The 14,251-nt window shown below is 43.7% G+C and overlaps 1 protein-coding gene across 11 annotated transcripts in view; it reads left to right on the forward strand.

Moving 5' to 3' along the window:
- The window catches only part of map3k7cl (map3k7 C-terminal like), a 110,209-nt gene that overhangs the window by 61,167 nt on the left and 34,791 nt on the right, over positions 1–14,251 (forward strand). The window lies entirely within an intron of this gene.

The raw sequence follows: 14,251 nt of genomic DNA on the forward strand, positions 1-14,251 counted from the left end.
ATGATGGCACCTCGCTGTTAGATATTCCTGGTCCAGGGAGCAGGAACTCACTAGCACTGCCACATTCGAGCACCTCAAGGTGTTGATTTGGAAATAAATCCCGCAGCCCCTTACCTTGCCTGAGAGTGTGTGGTCCATCCGGTGAGTTAAGATGTTTGTAGGAGCCATTTATGTTCAAGCTAGCTACTGTTGGCATGTTATATTATTTTGTCAAGATATATCTTGCAGTATTATTTTGGACACTTGGGGGCGGTCATTGGATGCCTAGAGTGGCGTATATATATGGGCATAGTGGACATGGAGTGGCAGACCAGGCACAGGCAGGGAGGGCATACAGTCCTCACCAGACTGGGGAGAACAACTTGCTACAACGTGTATGCAGAATAAGGAAAACCTGGTATGTTCATCTCTTTGTTTGTACAATTACTTCAATAAAGAACCAATTAAACTGGAAATAAAGATTGGAAAGCCTGTTCTATTTGGTCTGCGTAAGATCACTCCTACTTACCTGTGTACTAATGGCAACAGAAAGTTGGACACTGGAAGAGTCGGAAATTTGCCATCACAATGTTATTTTTTAAAATTATTATTATTATTATTAATTTATTGAACATGTTAAAAAATACAAACACAAATAAACTTGTAAGCAATAAAAAAAAGAAAATAAAACACAAAGGAAAACAAACAAATAAGTAACTCAAATAATACAAATAATATCGTTCATGATCAAAAGGGGTAAGAGGTATTGTACTGCACAGTCAGGTGAAGCAGAGGTGAGCCATGTTTCTGTAAAACTGAGGACACAGCAGCCTCTCATTTCCCGAATGTTGGCGAGCCTAGCTCGGGTCCCAAGCTCAGCTGTTTTCAGTGAAATATCTGTATTGCAGTCTGTGTTGACACAACAAACGTAAAATAAGTTTATTTCTATCCAAAGAATGGAACTGCCTTTCAAAAAATAGAAATGCAGAAGGGTAGTAATTTTAATGATAAGGCATCTCTTTTATTCCTATCTGGAACAGAGTCGTCTTTATAAACCAGTGACAAGTATTTAAAGACAACTTCTTGTAAGCTTGTCCCAGGACAATAACGAGAATAGTTCCCTTAATGCAAATAGCTAGCCTTGCAAAGACTAATTTTACTCCGAAATCTAGCTTTGATGACAATTTTTCCCTCATCTTACACTGATATAGGCCTGTTTTACAATCAGTCGCCCTAACATTACCCCAGCAACTGTACTGTTGGCATTACTGATCTTTATTATTTGCACCATACTGACCATCTGGAGTCTGATTCATCCATCTGTTTTTAGAATACAGATCTATTTTCAGCTCCCAGTAAGAAAATCTGCAATCTAGCTAACAAGTAAACAGATTGTGTTTTTGAGACTGAAACTCTGTAAGAAACAAAAGTGATTTCTTAATGGATGTTAAAAAGTGTTTGACTTTAACTTGGTGGAGGTACAGCAGTCTGAAGTCATTTAGTGATGGTCCTTTTACAAAATGATGTCAAGCACCATATTGCTACAATTAGCCGTATGTCCTCACGGAATAAACATCAGCTATTCATTGCTCCATGTCTATTCAGTGAAGCTAGACCAACTGCTCAGACATGACTCACACCAAGGAAGTGTATTTATGTGTCACGTTATAAGCAGAACTTTTTTTTCTGAAATTGGGAAATCTTCCTTAGTAGAGCACATTTTAAAATATGTAATCCAAAATCTGCAATGAAATGTATGTGTTCTTTGTGAACTAAAGAGTTCTATAAAGTACATTAAAGGCAGTAAATCCTTGTTATCTTGTTTTGTCGATGCACTGTGAGATGTGGCACTGAGCTATGAACATCAGGAATGCAAAATGTTTGATAACTTGACTTGCTGAATTAGCTTGTCTCTATTATTGAAACATTGGGGGGGACTATAATTGGTATAGCATTCCAGGCTGGAATAGAGTGAAAGAAAATATCAGTCAGATTCACACTTTAAATTAGGATCCAGTGACCTCTGCTGGAAATGTTGTAGGAAAGTGCTGAGTGAAGAAAGGGCAGGCTTCTAATATAATGGTCCAGCATTTGAAAATTTCACTGACATTGACTGTTCAGAGTCAAATGCAAAGAGACAAATACTTTGCCATGCACTATCAGAGCTGCTGCAAAGGACCATACAAGCTGCTCCTTTAGAAGAAATTAATTAACTATTTGATGACTCATAATCTAGTTTTAGTTTAGAGATACAGCATGGAAACAGGCCTTTCGGCCCACTGAGTCCACATTGTCCATCAATCTCCCGTTCACACTTGTTCTGTTCAATCCCGCTTTCTCATCCACGCCCTACACACTCGGGACAATTATCAGAAGCCAAATAACCTACAAACACGTACATCTTTGGGATGTTGGAGAAAACCAAAGCACTGGAGGAAACCCGCATGGTCACGGGGAGAAGGTGTAAACTCCACACATACAGTACCTGAGGCCAAGATTGAACCTGGGTCTCTGGCGCTGTGAGGCAGCAGCACTACCAACTGTGCCACATTGCCTATGTGTGTGTGCATTTCAGTATGCATTTATCAATCTTAATTAAACTTGTTTTGAAAAATAATTCCTGAGGAAAACAAGAACAATTATACAAAACGGTGGTTCCATTTCTGTAGCATTGCCACGCCATTTTACAGAATGAATTGCAGCTCCACCAAAGAACGTACAGCAGCACTTTCGAGATCTGCATTCTCCACTAAAGCAGTCACCTCAAAGCCAGTCTTGTTGAAAGAGGAACAAGGTTGAAGTTTCATGTCTCTGTATCAACTCCGTATCTCTTTCCGCAGAAGCCATCTGACCTGATGAGCGTTTCCATCATTTTTAATTTTAAGTTCAGATTCATACCATCTGCATTGATTTTACTTCTTAAGCTGTCCCTTGGCAAGAACCACCTGTGGTGGAGCCTGTGATTCCCCCGTGCAACCTTTTGGAGTTTACACATTCTCCCTGTGACCATGCGGGTGCCCACAGGTCTGGCGTGAAAGCACATTATCCTTGATTCTAAGCAGATTTTTGTCTTGTTTTGGCTAAGTTTTAGTTTATTAGGTTGTGTTATGGGGGGGGGGGGGGGGGGGGGGGGGGGGTAAACATGTTTTTTTGTCTCTCCCTTCGGGGGAATGCGACTTTTTCTTGTTGTATCCCCCTTCTCTGCCTCCGTCTGCGCCGAGGCCTAATGGCGGAGCTGGCGGTCTCCAACCTGCGACCGACCTCGAGGCTCCGGAGGCAGAGCCAGCCAGGACTTACCAACACGAGGCTGGCCGTCTTCGGGGCCGAGGCAGCGGTGGCCCGACTCGCTGATGCGGCGTTCCAGCTTTCAGCAGCGGCCCGGAGCTGAGACTGCGGGACTCGGAGCTGTTGCAGCGGGACTCGGAGCTGTTGCAGCGGGACTCGGAGCTGTTGCAGCGGGACTCGGAGCTGGGGCAGCGGGACTCGGAGCTGTTGCAGCGGGACTCGGAGCTGATGCAGGAGCGGGACTCGGAGCTGTTGCAGCGGCCCGGAGCTGAGGCTGCGGGACTCGGAGCTGGGGCAGCGGGACTCGGAGCTGATGCAGCGGGGCTCGGAGCTGAGGCTGCGGGGCTCGGAGCTGAGGCTGCGGAACTCGGAGCTGAGGCTGCGGGACTCGGAGCTGTTGCAGCGGGACTTGTAGCTGAGGCTGCGGGACTCGGAGCTGAGGCTGCGGAACTCGTAGCTGAGGCAGCGGGACTCGGAGCTGAGGCTGTGGCGGGCCGACTCGGAGCGGAGACGGCGTTCCAGCTTTCGGCAGCGGCGACATCACCACGGAGGTCCGCTGGACTGGAGAGCGGCATCTTCGGCCTGGATCGATCACCTCAGCGGAGTGGAAGAGCAAGGAGGGAAGAGACAGAGACTAAGATTTTTGCCTCCATCACAGTGAGGAGGTGCTTGGTGAACTCACTGTGGTGGATGTTAATTTGTGTTTATTGTATGTTTTGTTATTTATTGTTACTGTGTATGACTGCAGGCAACGTAATTTCGTTCAGACCGAAAGGTCTGAATAACAATAAAGGAATCAAATCAAATCAAATCAAAAATTTCCTGCAGGAAATCACTTGTCATTTCCAGCTCGCCTGTCCTCACCAGCCCCTCCAATACCAGTGGCAGCCTCAGCCATTGAGGTCTCTTCTTTGCACGATCTGATTCTGGCAGATTCCTTTCTCCTGTTCTCTTGAACAGGCTTTTATTCTAGTGGAGGAAGGAACTACAGATGCTGGTTTAAACCAAAGATAGACACAAAAAGTTGGAGTAACTCAGCAGGACAGGCAGCATCTAAGGAGAGAATGAATGGGTGACGTTTCGGATCGAGGGTCCGAAGAAGGGTCTCGACCCAAAATGTCACCCATTCTTTCTCTCCAGAGATGCTGCCTGTTCCGTTGAGTTACTCGGACTTTTATTATTTCTATATAAACCTAGATTTTCCAATCAGACTAATTCTGCACCTAGTAAATCTACATAACCGAACAAAGATATTTGAAAATGCAATTTGGTTGATTTAGATTCTTTTTGGGTTCAAAAACTGCAGATGATTCAGTAGTTGAATGAAGTTAATAGAATATTGTTACAAACAATGTGATTAATTAAGCAGTTGTCAGTTATTTAAGTAATAAGAATAACACTACATATCATTTAAAATGTGGTAGCTCCTTCAGTGTGGTAAATTCTTTAGATTGTAATATGTACGGTTTAATTTAAACTAAACTGACCATAAATGCAATCTATTTTCCTGAAAAATAACAAAAAACCCCTGTCCCACTTTCCTGAGTTACTCACGAATACTCCCGGGTTTTCCCCATGATTCAAACTCGGAGATGCCAGCCGTAGGTACTCGGGGCTATTTTTGTTTTACTCGTGGACATTTTTCAACATGCTGAAAAAACGTCCCGACTTACCTCATGACCCGAGTACCTACAGCTGGCATTACGAGCCGCTAAAAAACATCTACGGATCCTACGGACTCGCTACGGACATTCTCCGAGTTTGAATCAAAGGGAAAACTCGGGAAAATTCGTGAGTAACTCGGGAAAGTGGGACAAGGGCTTTAATGGCACGTCAGGCCTCTGAAGAAGGGTCCCAACCCAAAATACCAAATAGGAAAGGCCTGGATAGAGTAAATGTGGAGAGGATGGTTCCACTAGTGCGAGAGCCTAGGATCAGAAGCCAAAGGCTCAGTACAAAATGATGTACCTTAAAGGTGAGGAGGAATTTCTTTTGTCACAGGTTGGTGAATCTGTGGAATTCATTGCCACAGACTGTTGTTGAGGCCAAGTTAATGGATAGTTTAAAGGCGATGGTTGACAGGTTCTTAATTGGTAAGGGTGTCAGGGGTTATGGGGAGAAGGCAAGAGAATGGGGTTGAGATGGAAAGATAGATGTCATAATTGAATGGCAGAGTAGAGTTGATGTGCTGAATGGCTTAATTCTGCTCATATAACTTATGAAACATCTCCCATCCCTGTACTCCAGCGAAGCTGCCTGACCCGCTGAATTATTCCAGCACTTTGCATCTTTTCTCATCACACTATTTGTTCAGTCTCCGTTTCGGGAGAGTGAATAAACATTTTGCTCAGAAGAAACAAAAGCCCAGTTCACACGCAGGACACATGGGTGTGATATTGCTCTCCCCCTGACGTTTGTATTGGTAGAACAAAATGACAATAAAAAATGATTACTATTTTCTTGAGAAAAGTATTCAGTAATGCCCCTGTCCCACTTAGGAAACCTGAACGGAAACCTCTGGAGACTATGTGCCCCACCCAAGGTTTCCGTGCGGTTCCCGGAGGTTGCAGGTGGTTGCCGGAGGTTGCAGGTAGTGGAAGCAGGTAGTGAGACTGACAAAAACCTCAGGGAACCTCCAGGAACTGCACGGAAACCTTGGGTGGGGCGCAAAGTCTCCAGAGGTTTCCGTTCAGGTTTCCTAAACGGGACAGGGGCATTAGGAAAATGAATTCCTTGATAAAACTTAGCGCCTGAAAATGTGGCAATGCTCCTCACTTTGCGGGGTGTGAAATAATCTCCTAGGTCCTCCAATCAATATTGTGCTTGAGAATGGCATGATCATTGGGAACTATAATTGTATTACGTCTTGTTGATATATTACCAAAAATAAAATCCTTTTCTGAGGTCCTCACAGGCCTATGTGTCTCCTCGTATTCAACAATGAGGTTTAACAGCAGCTTCTTTCCCCCTCGGTAATGGGAAACTTTGGAAATGCAAATATGCAAATACTGCCAAATGACAAAATCAATAGATAGTTTTATAATATACTAGACCAAGTGGGACCCGTTGGGTCCCGTCCCCTCAACGTGCGGTTGCAGGGGGTTGGGGGGAGGGGGGGGGGGGTGGCCTGTGGCGTCACGCACACACTAACCACCCCCACACGCACACTAACTCCCCCCCCCCCCCCACACACACACTAACCACCCTCACAATCAGCAGAGGTCCCAGCACAGACTCCTGCAGAACTCCACTGGTCAAAGACCTCCAGCCAGAATATCTACCTTCCACTACAGATGCTCCCCGATTTACGATGCTTCGACTTACGATATTTCGACTTTACAATGGTGCAAATGCTGGGCAATGGCAGCGAGCCGCAGCTCACCTCCGGTCACGTGAGCAAATTGTATTAAATGCGTTTTCAACATGATAGTTACAATTTACAATGGGTTTATCGAAACATCACCACATCATCGGTCGAGGAGCAGCTGTACAGCCCTCCACCTTCTATGAATAAGCCAGTCCCGAGTCCATACGACCAAGTCATTGTGAATCCAGTGTTGTCAAATGTTGGGACTTCATATTTTGTAAATTCACATGCACATCTCTTATACAGTCTGGAAAGTTTTAATGCTAAATTAAACTAATCCCTCCTGCTTGCATGTGATCTATGTTCCTCCACTCGCTGCATATTCATGTGCCTCTGCAAAAGCCTCTTAAACGCCACTATTATATCTGTTTACATCACCATGCCTGGCAGTGCGTTCAAGGCAGGTACTGCCCTCTGTGTATAAAGACTAACCCCTAACACCCCCTTTAAACGTTCATTCTCTCACCCTAAAGCTACACTTTATAGTGTTTGATATTTCCACCCTGGGAAAAAGATACCTACTCTCTACCATATTTATCCTTCTCATAACTTTATTAACTTCTATCCTTGTCCCTCATCTTACGTCCACATGTCATCCTGACTGATTAGATGTCTTTAAATGACTCCCACATGCCAGGTGTGGACTTACTCAGAAACAGCTGCTCCCTAGTTTCTCTCCCTAGATCATGTCTAATAATGTTGCAATTTGCCATCCCCAATTTAGTGCTTTCCCCCAAGGTCTAGACTTAACCTTATTCATAACTATCTAAGACCAAACGAGGTGCAGTCATTGCACCTAACAAATGTGGACACATCTGAGCCTCTTGCACTAAGGAAGTCCCAGTCAATGTTGGGGGAATTAAAGCCAGCGCTATAACCATATAACCATATAACAATTACAGCACGGAAACAGGCCATCTCGACCCTTCTAGTCCGTGCCAAACATGTATTCTCCCCTAGTCCCATATACCTGCGCTCAGACCATATTCCTCCATTCCTTTCCCGTCCATATAACTATCCAATTTATTTTTAAATGATAAAAACGAACCTGTCTCCACCACCTTCACTGGAAGCTCATTCCACACAGCCACCACTCTCTGAGTAAAGAAGTTCCCCCTCATGTTACCCCTAAACTTCAGTCCCTTAATTCTCAAGTCATGTCCTCTTGTTTGAATCTTCCCTACTCTCAGTGGGGGAAAAGCTTATCCACGTCAACTCTGTCTATCCCTCTCATCATTTTAAAGACCTCTATCAAGTCCCCCCTTAACCTTCTGCGCTCCAAAGAATAAAGCCCTAACTTGTTCAACCTTTCTCTGTAACTTAGTTGCTGAAACCCAGGCAACATTCTAGTAAATCTCCTCTGTACTCTCTCTATTTTGTTGACATCCTTCCTATAATTAGGCGACCAATATTGTACACCATACTCCAGAATAGGCCTCACCAATGCCTTGTACAATTTTAACATTACATCCTAACTTCTATACTCAATGCTCTGATTTATAAAGGCCAGCACACCAAAAGCTTTCTTTACCACCCTATCTACATGAGATTCCACTTTCAGGGAACTGTGCACAGTTTTTCCCAGATCCCTCTGTTCACCTGCATTCTTCAATTCCCTACCATTTACCATGTATGTCCTATTTTGATTTGTCCTGCCAAGATGTAGCACCTCACACTTATCAGCATTAAAACGCATCTGCCATCTTTCAGCCCACTCTTCCAACTGGCATAAATCTCTCTGTAGACTTTGAAAATCTACTTCATTATCCACAACCCCACCTATCTTAGTATCATATGCATACTTACTAATCCAATTTACCTGCACACCATCATCCAGATCATTGACGTACATGACAAACAACAGTGGACCCAACACAGATCCCTGTGGTACCCCACTAGTCACTGGCCTCCAACCTGACAAACAACCATCCACCATTACTCTCTGGCATCTCGCATTCAGCCACTGTTGAATCCATCTTGCTACTCCACCATTAATACCCAAGCATTGAACCTTCTTAACCAACCTTCCATGAGGAACATTGTCAAAGGCCTTACTGAAGTCCATATATACAACATCCACTGCTTTACCCTCATCAATTTCCCGAGTAACCTCTTCAAAAAATTCAAGAAGATTAGTCAAACATGACCTTCCAGGCACAAATCCATGTTGACTGTTCCTAATCAGACCCTGTTTATCCAGATGCTTATATATATTATCTCTAAGTAGCCTTTCCATTAATTTGCCCACCACTGACGTCAAATTAACAGGTCTATAATTGCTAGGTTTACTCTTAGACCCCTTTTCAAACAATGGAACAACATGCGCAGTACACCAACCCTCCGGTACTATTCCCGTTTCTAATGACATTTGAAATATTTCTGTCATAGCCCCTGCTATTTCTACACTAACTTCCCTCAATGTCCTAGGGAATATCCTGTCCAGACCTGGAGACTTATCCACTTTTATATTTCTCAAAAGTGTCAGTACTTCCTCTTCTTTGAATCTCATAGTTTCCATAGCTACTCTACTTGTTTCCCTTACCTCACATAATGATCACTTTGTTGCTTTTACATCTTTCCATAATCATTCACCAAACTGTTCCTTCATCTCCCACTGGCTATTGAGAGGCCTCTCGTATAACACCACCAGAATGATTGCATCTTTCTTATTTTTGAACTCTACCCATATTGGATCTGTGGATGATCCTTCCTGTATGTCCTTTCTGAGCTGTGACAATCTCCTCGATTGGTAATGCAACTCCTCCACCGTTTGGACCTCCCTCGCTATCATGTCGTCATCATGTTGAGATGCCAGTCCTATCCCTTTTGTAATTGTCTCTATATTGGCCACAACATCATGGTTCCATGCACTGACTCAGGTTCTAAATTCATCGTCTTTACCCATAATATTCCTTGTGTTGAAATAAATATGCTTCTGCCCACCAGCAGAGGGAGCTGGGTGTGCAGCTGCATAGTTCTCTGAAGGTGGAGACAGATGGTCAAAAAAGCTTTTGGTACATTGGCCTTCATCAGCCAGAGTATTGAGTATAGTTAGGAGGTCATATTGCAGTTGTACAAGACGTCTGTAAGGCCACATTTAGAATATGGTGTTCAGTTCTGGGCAAGAAAGATGATGTCAAGCTGGAAAGGGTACAGAGAAAATTTAGGAGATGTTGCCAGGACTAGAGGGTCGGAGCTATAGGCAGAGGTTGAGTAGGCTGGGACTCTATTCCTTGGAGCGCAGGAGGATGAGGGGTGATCTTATAGAGGTGTATAAGATCATGAGAGGAATAAATCGGGTAGATGCACAGTCTCTTGTCCAGAGTAGGTGAATCGTGGACCAGAGGACATAGGTTTAAAGTGAAGGGGAAAAGAGTTAATAGGAATCTGAGGGGTCACTTTTTCCACACAAAGGGTGGTGGATGTACAGAAAAGCTGCCAGAGGAGGTAGTTGAGGCAGGGACTATCCCAACAGTTAAGAAACAGTTAGGCTGGTACATGGATAGCACAGGTTTGGAGGGATATGGACCAAATGTTGGCAGCTGGGACATGTTGGCTGGTGTCGGTAAGTTGTCCCGAAGGGCCTGTTTCCATACTATATCACTCTATGACTCTATTCCCCAGAATAAAGTCTGGAGAAATGCATCAAGATCCAAGCTGGGAAATGGGTGGTCAAGCGAGGGACTTCTGCATTTGGATGAGTCATGAAGCTTCCTGACACTTATACTGAAAAACGACAGCAGCTGAACTGCAGGCAACTCAGCAAAATAAGAGCTACTGATAGAAAAGAGGTTTGTCGTGAATAGCAGCTAATGGCATCCCTGATGGCCAACCCTCTTATTTATAGTTGTACTTACTTCCTGCGATAAGGTCGACATCAGTTTTGGGTTGAAGGTTGGTAACTCTCTCACCAGGGAGTCAACGTTATGGTGTGGCCAAGCAGGCAAAAGATGGGAAGCAGATTTGGAAAAACAAAAACTCCTTTTAACTTTTCTCTCCTCTCATTCTGCCCTCTCTCCCATGCCCACGTGTTATTGAGAGATGGGCAGGCAAATGGTGCAGAATCAGAGCATGAGTTGGTGTGTAAGTTGCAGAACAGAGCATATACCACGAGGAGAATAAACTTGCAGCATAAAAATAAAGAATTGAATTTTGAGGAAGTTGCTGGGAATAAGGAAGGAATGAGTGTAACAGCTGTAGCGTTACTCAAGAGGAAGCCAAGGTGGAAAGAAACTCAGTCATCCAGGGGTTTCAGCAGCCTTGACTGGTCTGTGGAGAGAAAGTTCACATGTGCATCCTGGAAGGAACTTTACAGTAAGTTGTTCAGACCGTGGACCTTTCCAATCCACCCTGCTTCATGCTAGGGTGAAAATCGGACACATTGGGATAATTAAGGAAGAAATATTGTGATCTGTAAATCCCCAAAAATAAATCATGGTGAAAATGATGTTGAACCAAACGTGCTACTGGTACCAGTCTTGCTCCGTCATCACGTGCTACTGGTACCAGTCTTGCTCCGTCTATATAATCAACTTTACCTTCAATATCCCAAGAGTTCAGATCTTGTGCTGTCCTAAACAATTACAAGAAAATTATCCCATATTGTAAATGCAACCTAAAATAAAATAGATTTAATTATATTCAACAGTCATAAATATAAATATTCTATATAAATGATGTTCTAGCAACTCTCATCAATTCTATCATCATTTAGGTTCACCGCAGACATGAATACTGTCCTTTAATAGGAATGCCCTTGAAAATACCCAAGTTTGAAAGTTGCAAACATTTCAAATTTCATTCAACCCACTTCCTTACACTTCCCTTCTCTGTTGAAATATGGTCATGATGATTGAAACTTTCCTGATTATGTAAGAGCTGCACCAGTATTTAGTGAAAGGGAAATAAGCAGTTTCATGAAAACACAGACAGTTCTAAAATAAGCCAGCTCTGAGAAACAAGCACTGTGGCTGTTTCTCCAATATGTGATCTCAAGTCAAGTCAAGTTTATTTGTCACATACACATACGAGATGTGCAGTGAAATGAAAGTGGCAATGCTCGCGGACTTTTGTGCAAAAGACAAACAACAAAACAACCAAACAAATTATAAACACAATCATAACACACATAACATAATAAATAATGGAAGGAAAAACGTTCAGTAGAGTTAGTCCCTGGTGAGATAGGCGTTTACAGTCCGAATTGCCTCTGGGAAGAAACTCCTTCTCAACCTCTCCGTTCTCACCGCATGGCAACGGAGGCGTTTGCCTGACCGTAGCAGCTGGAACAGTCTGTTGCAGGGGTGGAAGGGGTCTCCCATGATTTTATTTGCTCTGGAGTTGCACCTCCTGTTGTATAGGAGGTGCAATATCTGTTACAACATTCACTGAGAGTAATGTTGTTGAGGCGGCGCGACTCTCGTCAGCAGCGGCCTCTGCAGCCCGTCCGCGTTTTTATTATTTTTTGTCTATGTTTATATATGTAGTTTTTGTTATTTTTTGTTGGGGTGTGTGTGTGGGGGGGGGGGGGGGTGGGGGTGGGGTGGGAGGGAGGGGGCAACTTTTAAATCTCCCCCTGCACGGGAGACCCGACCTTTTCTTGTCGGGTCTCCGTTGTCGTTGGGGCTGTAATGAGGAGCGGTCTCCAACAGAAGAAGACCGGGGACTCTGGTGCCGACTCACCGTCACCGTCGCAGAGCTGGCTCCAACATCAAGACCCGGTGTGCGACCTTGCATCACCCGGTGTGGCTTTAATGGCCGCGGGACAATCGCCATCGCCATCGCCAGGGGGCGTTGACTTTGACTCTGACTCTGGCATCGGGGGGGGGGGGGGGGAGTGCAGTGGAGAGATGGTTTTTTTGGCCTTCCATCACAGCAATGTGATGGATGTTTATGTAAAATGTAAATTATGTTGTGTCTGGGGTCTATTTGTTTGTAATGTATGGCTGCAGAAAAGACATTTCATTTGGACCTCAAGGGGTCCAAATGACAATTAAATTGACTCTTGACTCTTGACTCTGAACACTCTTGAGTTCTGCAATTTCAGAACTTCTAATATTAATGGTTCACATCCAGAGTGGCGAGGGGTTGTAACTAGAGCAGCAAGTTAACAAGTGGAGAGATTGCTGGGAAGGTAGCGTTTATGATAAAAAAAAATCTGAAAGGAAGAACAAGCAAGGACATGTTAATGAACATGGTGAGACTGGTGTCATAAAGTCATAGGTCCTGTTTCCATGCTGTATCTTTCAAATAATCATTCACCAAAGGTTGGCAATAGGAAACAGAGGATGATAGTTGAATGTTATTATTGTGATTGGATATCTGTGACGTGGTGTTGCACAAGGAACGATGCAGGATTCAGACTAATTGTAATATATGTCCACGATTGGATGTGGATGAAAGAGGGTTATTCAGTCAGCAGATGACATGATATTGGTGAAGTTGTTGACAGTGTGGAGGGTAGTTTTAGGCTACAGGATGATATTGATGAGTTGGTTAAGTAGGCTGTGAAATGGTAGATGGAAGTTAATTCAGATACATGTGACATGATGCCTTTTTGTTTAGTTTAGTTTAGAGATACAGCATGGAAATGTGCCCTTTGTCCCACGACGTCTATGCCAAACAGTGATCACTGACTCACATTAGTTCTACATTATCCCAATAAGTGTCAAGAATCACCTCAGCATAGAAGTCTTTGGACCAGGTTCTGGAAGATAAAACTAACAGGGATGGGTGCCACTGTTTGATGTGGACTTGGTGGAACAAATAGCTTGCTCTGTGCTGAATAACTATGTTTCTAAATAGTCTAATGCAAAGAAAAATTACTCAGTAAACCAAATTCATTCAGAAAAATAAACTACAGCATTAAAAATAAACTACTATTCCAAATAAAAGCAAGAAAACTGCCAAGAAAATGACAGTGAAAATTGTGTGTAAATTATGTGCATTTCAGCAATCACAGTCAGTTGCAGCAGCATGGGCACCATTACCCCAATCCACTGTGCTGGCCATAACATTGTCACAAAATGTGGCCTTTAATGCATTACGAGAGCAATGGGGCTGTTTGCATTGATATTGTTGCTTTAGGGATTCATCTTCTGTTAATGTATTTCTCAAGCCTTTCTGAATTCAGTTTTAGTTTATTGTCACGTGTACCGAGGTTCAGTGAAAAGCTTTTGTTGCATGCTAACCAGTCAGCAGAAAAACAACACTGAGCCATACACAGTGTACAGATAGATACATGATAAGGGAATAACATTTAGTGCAAGATAAAGCCAACAAAGTCCGATCAAAGATAGTCTGAGGGTCACCAATGAGGTGGATAGTAGTTCAGGACTGCTCTCCAGTTGCTGTAAGATGACTCAATTGCCTGATAACAGCAGGGAAGAAACTGTCCCTAAATCTGGAGGTGTGCGTTTTCACACTTCTCTAACTTTTGCCCGATGGGAGAGGGGAGAAGAGGGAATGGCCAGAGTGCGGCTCGTCCTTGATTATGCTGCTGGCCTTGCCGAGGCAGCGTGAGGTATAAATGGAATCAACAGGAGGGAGGTTGGTTTGTGTGATGGTCTGGGCAACGTCGACAACCGTCTGCAATTTCTTGCGGTCTTGAATGGAGCTGTT

The sequence above is a fragment of the Leucoraja erinacea genome, chromosome 13 (genome assembly GCF_028641065.1).
Source record: "Leucoraja erinacea ecotype New England chromosome 13, Leri_hhj_1, whole genome shotgun sequence".
Lineage (NCBI taxonomy): Eukaryota > Metazoa > Chordata > Chondrichthyes > Rajiformes > Rajidae > Leucoraja > Leucoraja erinaceus.